The sequence below is a fragment of the Montipora foliosa genome, chromosome 12 (assembly GCF_036669935.1).
Source record: "Montipora foliosa isolate CH-2021 chromosome 12, ASM3666993v2, whole genome shotgun sequence".
Taxonomy (NCBI): Eukaryota; Metazoa; Cnidaria; class Anthozoa; order Scleractinia; family Acroporidae; genus Montipora; species Montipora foliosa.
In genome coordinates, this window is record NC_090880.1 from 16,780,394 (window position 1) to 16,789,785 (window position 9,392).

A 9,392-nucleotide genomic window follows, 5' to 3' on the forward strand; every position below is an offset into this window, starting at 1 on the left:
AATTGGCGGGTGTGTTAAATGTTAATGTTATACCTACCGACATCGAGATATCACACAAACTCAAACGCCGTGGCAATAATTCTAGCCCGATTATTGTAAAATTCCTGAGCCACAAAGTGAAAACGAACTTATACAAGGAAAGAGTGAAATTAAGAAACGTTAAAATGACAGATTTGTTTCCCGGCCATTCCAATGCGGTAAGCTCTAATGTACCTCGTATTTTTTTAAATGAAAATCTGACGGTTTATCGACGCGAACTCGTATCGAGGGCAAGTGAAATGAAAAAAGACAGACTCTTGACCAGTTTCTGGACAATGGATGGGGAAATCTTTGTAAAAACATCACCGAGCGGGAATCCTGTTCGAATTTTCAGCGATTATGATTTAGATAATTTGTAAACAACTTATCTGCTTTGAGTGCATTTGAACTAGCTGAATTCAGTTTATTCGGTAATGCTGTGTATTATCTCGCTTTTTATTTTTCTCGATCAATTTTGAGGGGAGGGAAAGGGTGGGAGAACTTAAAATGTCAGTACCCAATTCGGACTTGTATGTTTTGAGTTGAGTGTTTTGAATTTTTTGTCTCTGTATTCTTTTCTAGAAAGCCTATTTTGCATTGTAATATCTGTCTGTTTTTTTTTTCTTTTGAAAAGTGATGTCTAACAAACAAGTATGTAAAATCATCTCTCTGAACGTTAGAGGTCTTAGAAATCCGATTAAGAGGAGCAGCATGTTTACATTTCTTAAAGATCAAAACGCTACCATCTATTTTCTACAGGAAACATATTCAGAATTAAGTGTTGAGTCATTCTGGAAAAATGAATGGGGAGGTGAATTTTTTTTTTCTCATGGCACCCGACATAGTAAAGGGACTTGCATATTATTAAATCCCGTAATCAAAGAAAGCAAAATTAAAAATTCCCTAAGCGACAACTTGGGACGAATAGTTCTAATTAACTTAATTCTTCATGGTATGGAATTGTCACTTTGTAATATATACGCGCCAAATGATCAAGCCGAGCAGTTGCGATTTATAGAAGAGCTTAACAACTATTTGATAGACCAATCTGAATTAACGACACTGATTGTAGGAGGTGACTGGAATTGCACTCTAACAAAGAAGGACAAAAAGGGTGGTTTATCTTGGAGACCAACCGGCTTCCGGAATCTAATCTTAATAACAATGGATATTTTTGATCTTGTAGACATACAAAGAGTTAAACATTCCAACATAAACAAATATTCATACGTATCCAAAGCCCTAAAAATGAGATCCAGAATAGATTTTTTTCTTGTAGCAAGAAATTTAACTAGATATGTCCAAAAAGTTGATATTCAATCATCAATAGCATCCGACCATAGGACAGTTTTACTATCTTTGCACTGGACAAAAGTAGTCCCTAGGGGACCTGGCTTTTGGAAGTTTAACAATGCTCTCCTAGAGGATAATAATTTCGTAGAACAAATGCAACAAAGGTATTCTGGATTTCGGGAAAAGTATAATTATATTCAAGATAAAAGAATGGAACTGCTTAAAATGGAAATTAGATGCTTTACTATCTCGTTCGCCAAAGAACAAGCAAAGGAAGCGAAAAAACGTGAACTCATAATTAAGGACGAAATGGATAGACTTGACCATATCATTTGTAGCAATTCTGATGTTATGTCTCTCGACGAAGAGTTGAAGAAGTATGACAATCTCAAAAAGGAACTTCAACAAATATATGAAAGCAAAGGTGAAGCTGCAAAGTTTTGATCCAAATGCTTGTGGGCTGAAAAAGGCGAAAGACCTACAAAATATTTTTTTAATCTTGAGAAAAGAAATTACAGCAAGAAGGTAATCTCAGAATTAGAGGACGACGAGGGAGAGATAACAAAAGAAGAAGAACAGATTTTGTTAAAAATAGAAAATTATTACAGAGATCTCTACACGTGTAAAATGGATGTTACCGAAGAGCAGTTTAATCATTACATAGAACATCTAGAAATCCCTCATCTCTCACAGGAGGACAGTAAGAAATTAGACGGCCTGGTAACGTATGCAGAATGTAAGGAAAGCTTGGCCTCTTTCGGCAATGGAAAATCCCCAGGGGAGGATGGTTTTACTGTCGAGTTTTACTTAAAGTTCTTTGACCTAATTGGAAACGACTTAGTAGAGAGTCTCAATGCTGCATATGAAAATGGACAGTTATCAATCTCACAGCGTAGAGGTGTAATAACCCTAGTACCAAAAGAAGAATCAGCGCTATTATAACTGAAGAATTGGAGATCAATAACTCTTTTAAATGTTGACTATAAAACTGCGTCCAAAGCAATAGCTAAACGGATTGAACTGATATTGCCATCGTTGATTCACCCGGATCAAACAGGTTTTATGAAAGGCAGATATATCGGTGAGAATATTAGGCTCATTGCTGATGTTATGGAGCAAACAAAGAAGCTAAACCGCTCTGGTATATTGCTATCGTTAGACTTTCAGAAAGCTTTTGACACCTTAGAATGGTCATGCATACATCATGTTCTAAAACTTAACAACTTTGGTGACAGCTTAAGAAACTGGGTAAAGGTCCTTTACACTGATATACAAAGTGCGGTACTAAATAATGGCTATGCCACCAACTGGATAAAACCTTCTACCGGAGTAAGACAAGGATGCCCACTTTCTCCCTACTTGTTCATACTAGCCGCAGAACTTATGTCACATGAAAATTCGTCAATCCAGTGCTGTCAAGGGAATTTCGATATTTGAAAGGGAAATTAAAATTAGTCAATTTGCAGACGACACCAACCTGCTATCTTTCGACCTCTCTTCGGTGGAAAAAGGATTACAAATCGCAGTGGATTTTGGCGAAATCTCAGGTCTCAGGCTTAATTTAGAGAAAACTAAAGCAATGTGGCTGGGGAAGTGGTGAGGCAAGAAAGACAAACCTTTACAGTTAAAATGGGACAGTAGTCCGACCAGAATTCTGGGCATTTATTTCTCCTATGACGAGAAAGGTAATAATGAAATGAATTTCAACCTTAAGATAAATAAATTGCAAACAAACTTGGATATATGGAAGTCAAGAGATCTCACACTATTTAGGAAAGTGATGATAATCAAGGCGCTTGGGGTATCATCTCTTATTTACTCAGCTTCAAATATCAATGTTCCAAAGGATATTATAAGTAACGTTAAAGGTAGGCTCTTTAGATTCATCTGGAAAAACAAAAGAGACAAAATAAGAAGGGAAGGACTATATCAGGATTATGAGAAGGGCAGGCTGCGTATGACGGATATTGAAACAATGATCAAAGCGCTGAGACTAGCATGGATACCAAGACTCATACGGGAAGGCCATCCCAATTGGAAATTTGTTCCAAACTATTTTTTTAAGAAATACGGGGGCCTCTATTTTCTCCTATCATGTAATTACGACGCAAAAGACTTTAAAGATGTACCCTCTTTCTATAGGGACATTTCATCGTTCTTTCATGAATTGAAAGCTCTTCATGGATGCCATCGATACCATGGACGGGATACAATTCTATTTAATAATAAGGAAATACGCATTGATGGTAAACCTTTTTTTCTGGAAGGAGTGGTTCGAGAAAGGAATTAGAACGGTTAAAGATCTTTTAGATAAGAATGAAAATATTCTATCATTTCCTGCTTTTCAGTAAAAATATTCACTGAAAAATCTACCTTTCTTCACTTTTACCAAGTTACTTCTGCTATTCCAGGTCACCTCCTAACCAAGGCGAAAAGTAATGATTTCAATACTGAAATGATAAACAATGAGGACCCGGAGTTCTTTCACTTAGATGAAAATGTAGTTATTAATTTACTGCGAGCCAAATCCAAAGACTTCTACTGGTTAATCGTTGATAAGAAGTATAAAGAAAAACAAACTGGTCCAAAGAGATGGAATCAAACCGTTCCCATGGACAAAACTAACTGGAAAATATATTCAAATCGGTACAAAAGACTTGTAGAGAAAATAAAGTTAGGGAATTTCATTTCAAATTCATTCTTAGAATTGTGGTGACCAAAAAGGAACTCTTTAGGTTTAATATCAAACCAGATAGTAATTGTATATATTGCGGGGATCTGGATTCTATACACCATACTTTTTCAGAATGCCAGTTTACAAAGTCCTTTCCTCAAGAAGTGTTAAAATGGTTTAATACAGAGAATGACTCTGAATTTAATCTAAACACTGAAGATCTTCTTTTTGGTATTTTTCCAAGTTCAATTACCTTGATAAAAAAATTGAACTACACCCTCCTCTTTCTGCGGTATTATATTTAGAAGAAAAAACTCCTGAATGACTCACCATTTCTATTACTTTCGGATTTCATCAACAAAGTTAAATATAAGTATAAGCTTGAAAAAATTATTTAATAGCCATAAAAGCTCCTCCATCTGCTATTTTATACATTTAATATAACTGTAATATAAGTATGATTGTATAGATGTATTTAATTAATTGTATTTTATTGTGAAATAGGCTTAAAATAAGTGAAAAAAGTGTTGTAATTGTAAGGAATAACTATTATTTAAAAAAAAAAAAATGTTCAGTTGTGTTATCTTTCCAAACTCAAACTCAAAAGGGACAATGCCTTTTTAATGTGAACTTTGGAGAACTGCATAAATGTAAACAATGAAACATTTCATGTTTTGAAGCATGGTTTCAAAAGCAAGACTTTGAAACACAAATTGAAGACATTTCACCCTGGCAATTAACCCCTGTATTTCCTTCTTGAGAGTGACTTTTGGCTTTCACTCTTCTTAACGCTGGACGATTTTAATGGTCAAATTAAGAGAATGGTTAAGGGTCAATTGAGTGCCGACACAAGTTTAATTTATCCGTTAGCAAGCGAGACCGTGCTGAAACTTTAACAACAAGAATTTGCCGTGTTTTTCTGGCTTTGTTGTTATTTTCGGAAATAAAGCCAATTTTCATTCGGCCGATTATTCAGCTCGCGTGGCATAAACTACAACAATTATTCACTTCAGCGTCGGTGAAACTGATGGATATCACCTAGCCGTTTCACAGCCCGGTGATTATGCACCACTTATCACCCACACTAAGGTGAATAATGGATCAATAACAATAGGTTAAAATCAGTTGTTTCTGTTCGATATACCACTGAGTTCACGTTTACTTCATTTCGTAGGTATAATGGAGAATGAAGGGCTCTCAAACATTGGTAAGCAGTAACGTAAATTTCCCCTTAAAAGTACTATTGCCTGGACAAAAATGCAAAATTTGAGAATATAAAGGAAGGGATTGAAAAATATCGCAATATAAATGAGAATAGCTAGGTTTTGTCCAACATTCAAATGCCAATTTTTAAGCAAAAAGATGGGTGTATCAAACAGCCTTTTTGGCCAAAATTCAGGGATACCTTTTGAAATCGAACGTTCCCATAGAAGACAATCCTTGGCTGAATTTCAATGACGATATACTGTAGATCCTCTATTAAGCCCCTCCCCTCGAATTGATCATTTTAAGCACATTTAATTAAGAGGCGACTTGAAAAGAGTGCCTTGTTCAATTAGCAAAACACATTACGAGTAGCAAACGAGAAGGAAGAAAAACGTTCGAGTTCCGTTTCCCTACTTCCTGTTTTGTACCAGGGCAATGTCCGTCTATTATGGAAAAAGGCCAAATTGAGTGTTATTAAACGTGTTCATGACAAGTTATTTTCAGCAAAATCTGGAATTTCAGCACGTGAATAAACGATACCGGATCACTCCAAGTCGTAATTTTAAAGTGCTGAAACAGTTTATCATTTATTAAGCTGGAAGAATGGGGTGGGGGAGAGGGCAGTTTTGCGCTTCAAAGAGAGGGGAGTAATAACATTTTTTTTCCCTTTGAATCAGGGGGTAATAATTCAGTCTGAATCTAGGGACGCTGTTCTTGTAGCATGGTCAAAGAGTACGTCGGATAATACTCGATGAAGGATTGTGAAAGTACGAAGTAGTGACACATTTATCTACTCTGCAGAGGATGATCTCTACTACAAATGTGCTGGAGATGCCATGAAGAAGTGCTTCATGGAAAGCTTGCAAGTAGCCGAGCATGAACTCGAGGAAGAAGACCCTGAGGCAGGCGATGATGCAAACGATGATTATATTTGTTGCCTGGAAGAACAGACAAAGGCAAAGAAATGCCATTACACGGTGGGGAGATGGTTCGTGACGCTGCTTTAAGGACTAAAGGCTCTGGCGGACCTTCGGGTGTAGACGCCAATGGCTTTAGAAGGGTCCGATCTGTGTACAGCTATAGCTACAATGACCAGACGACTGTGCACGGAATTTGTTGACTTTCTTAGTATCGAGACAATTTTAACCAATCGTCTGATTCCACTTGACAAAGGAGAGGGCGCGGTCCGGCCGATTGGAGTTGGTGAAGTAATACGGAGGATAATTGCGAAGTGCGTGATGAGAGTAACAAAACCAGATGTCGTTGACGCAAGTGGCTCGCTGCAGGCATGCGCAGGCCATAAAAGTGGGAGTGAGGCTGCCATTCATGCAATGCGCAATATTTTCGACGCTGATGACACGGACGCTGTTCTTCTTGTTGACGCCTCAAATGCCTTTAATGCCCTGAAAAGAGCTGCTGCGTTGCACAATACAAGAGTCCTATGTCCAACCATAGCTACTTATGCGATTAACACCTACAGACAGCCTGCGAGGCTCTTTATTATAGGCGGCCAAGAACTTAAATCAGCGGAAGGCACCACACAGGGGAACCCTCTCGCTATGAGCATGTACGCCATTAGTCTCCAGCCACTGATAACGCGTCTACACGTCTCAGGCTCAGCTAAACAGTGTTGGTTTGCTGACGATGCAACGGGAAGTGGTTCCCTGAAAGATGTGCGGAAATGGTGGGACGAGCTATCAGAGAGTGGTCCGGCGTTAGGGTACTTCCCCAATGCAAAAAAGTGCTGGTTGATCATTAAATCTGATAAAGAACACGCTGCTATGCATGTATTTGGTGACACAGCGATTAACATCACCTCTGAAGGCCACAAGCACCTAGGTGCAGCTCTTGGATCGAGGTCATTTCTGGAAGGGTACGTGGGCGAGAAGGTAGAAGACTGGGTAAACCAGGTCATCAAACTTGCAGAGTTCGCCTTATCACAACCTCAGGCGAGCTATGCAATCAACGGAGTCTAAAGAAACAAAATTTCGTCCTTGCAATCATAACTTTGATCATTCTATCCCTTGCTAGAGGCATAAGCTGGAAAATAACTGGTGTGACTCCTAATGCGACTCTGTGCCGCGGTTTTAAAATGCTGGTTTTCTCTTAAGCCGATGATACATGGTTCAACATCTTGCAACATTTGTTGCTCAACAAATGTTGAACAATGTTGCACGAACGTGCATGTTGAACGGAATAGAGCTGGTCTCTATTTTCGTTCAAAATCGTTCAACAACATTCAACGTGTTGAATGGCATATTTCAAAATTCAACATGACACGACACACTGTTCAACATTTGTTGAACAAGAGCTGCAACATTTGTTGATCAACAAATGTTGAACCGTGTATCATCGGCTTTAGAAACAAACACCCATGCGAATGCACGGATAAAAGCATCTCGGACACAAAAGGAAGCGAAGAACAATCGACTCTCTGCTTGTAAGAAATAAGTATTTATTCTATTCGGGGATACCCAGGAGATAAAAAAAAGGTAAACCTTTCTATAAAAGTTCGGATGCTCTGTCACTGACGTACAGGAGCCTCATGGGAGCTTAGGCTTAAACTTGATCAGTACCTTAGCTTCACGGTGCTGGTATGATTATGTCGATTTGTAACTAAATGTGAACTGAAGCCATTTGAGCACAGCCAGAAACATAACGCCAAAGAATCGATCTTCCCTTCGATGTCCCAAATCGAAGGGAAATGGTAAGGTAAGTAATCCCGAAAAAGGGTTTCCTGCAAGTACGAATCACGCGTACATATTCCTAATCAATAAGCTGGTGGTTAGGCTTTCTCTTAGCGTTTGCAAAGAAGAGATCGCGATCCTGATTTTTTTTTTAGTTTAAGTACCCAGGCCTGGGACCAACCTTCTGTACTGTAAACATGCTGTGCAGCGTTCGTAAAACTATTGGTAAGGCGCAAGCAGTTCCTCGCTCTCCGCTTTCCTGACTTTTGCTGCGCATGGCACTTCGTTTACTTACTTGCAACACAGGCCATCATGTTACACATCCGAAACTGAGTGTCCGCACCTCGGCATCTTTCCCCGCCATATTTAGGAGCGGGGTCACTGCATGCTCTCCTTCGTTTCTGTTTTCCGTATCCGCAAGGTTTGTCACAGGGTTCCCACTCTGCCCATCGTCCCCAGTTTCCGTTGACGGGCGCTGAAACAAAGGGAGAAGTAATCGGTCAGTGTAAAATGCAGACTACAGACTGCAGACTGCAGATTGTATATTGGGTTTAAAATGCGGACTAGGTACAAAATGCAGACTGCAGACTGGGTTAATGCAGACTGAGGCCTAAACTGTCACATCGTTTGATACGCGACATAAAGTGACCTTAGAGTCACGAAATGTCGGTCTTGTTTTCTGTGCCGCAAAAATTTCCATTTAGATCTATTTCCTTTTAAAAACATTATTGTTAACATTGAGAATTTGTGTTTGTTAAGCCTTCTGATGATTGCCGATTGTCAAAAAAAAAAAAAACACGTCATCAGTTGCTTTGCTCGCACGTGTTCCACATTTCTGCGAAAGATCGTTTTCACTGACCCTCAACAAAAAAGTTAAATCAAAACTGTTCAAGGAAAAAAAAGTTGGAATGTTGTAGGAGACAAATTCATAAATCACTTCTCGAATTCTCAGGTCTGTGCATTACAACAAAACACCTTTAGATGTAATGACATTACTGTGAAAACTTTCAATTGTGTCCTCATAACATCTGCCGGACCGATTTCGGAAAACTTTTGAAACGAGAGAGGCCGCTTCGAGCTAAGAAAATGAAACAGACTAGATTTTTTAAGTGGAACTCATATTTTTTGAACGGTTTTAAAACAATGCGAGAATTTAGGCCCCAGTCTGCATTTTAAGCTCAGTTTGCAGTCTGCATTTTGCATCTAGTCTGCATTTTAAACCCAATCTGCAATCTGCAATCTGTCTGTAGTCTGCATTTTATACTGACCGGAAAAGTAATTTAACAGATCTATTTGCACGATGAGTGCGTCTCTGAAATACGAACTCGAACGAAACTTCTGCCTTGTGGCCAACCAAGGTCTCACAGAAGTGTCTCAATAAAACAATCCTTCGACAAAAGCTAATATTTTACTGTAACTGCCTTGAATGCAGCTTAGAAAGTTGCAGTCATCAGTAGTATATGAATAGTTATTTTAAAATATTCGCGGCAACTTGAGCGTCTCCATCTAGAGTC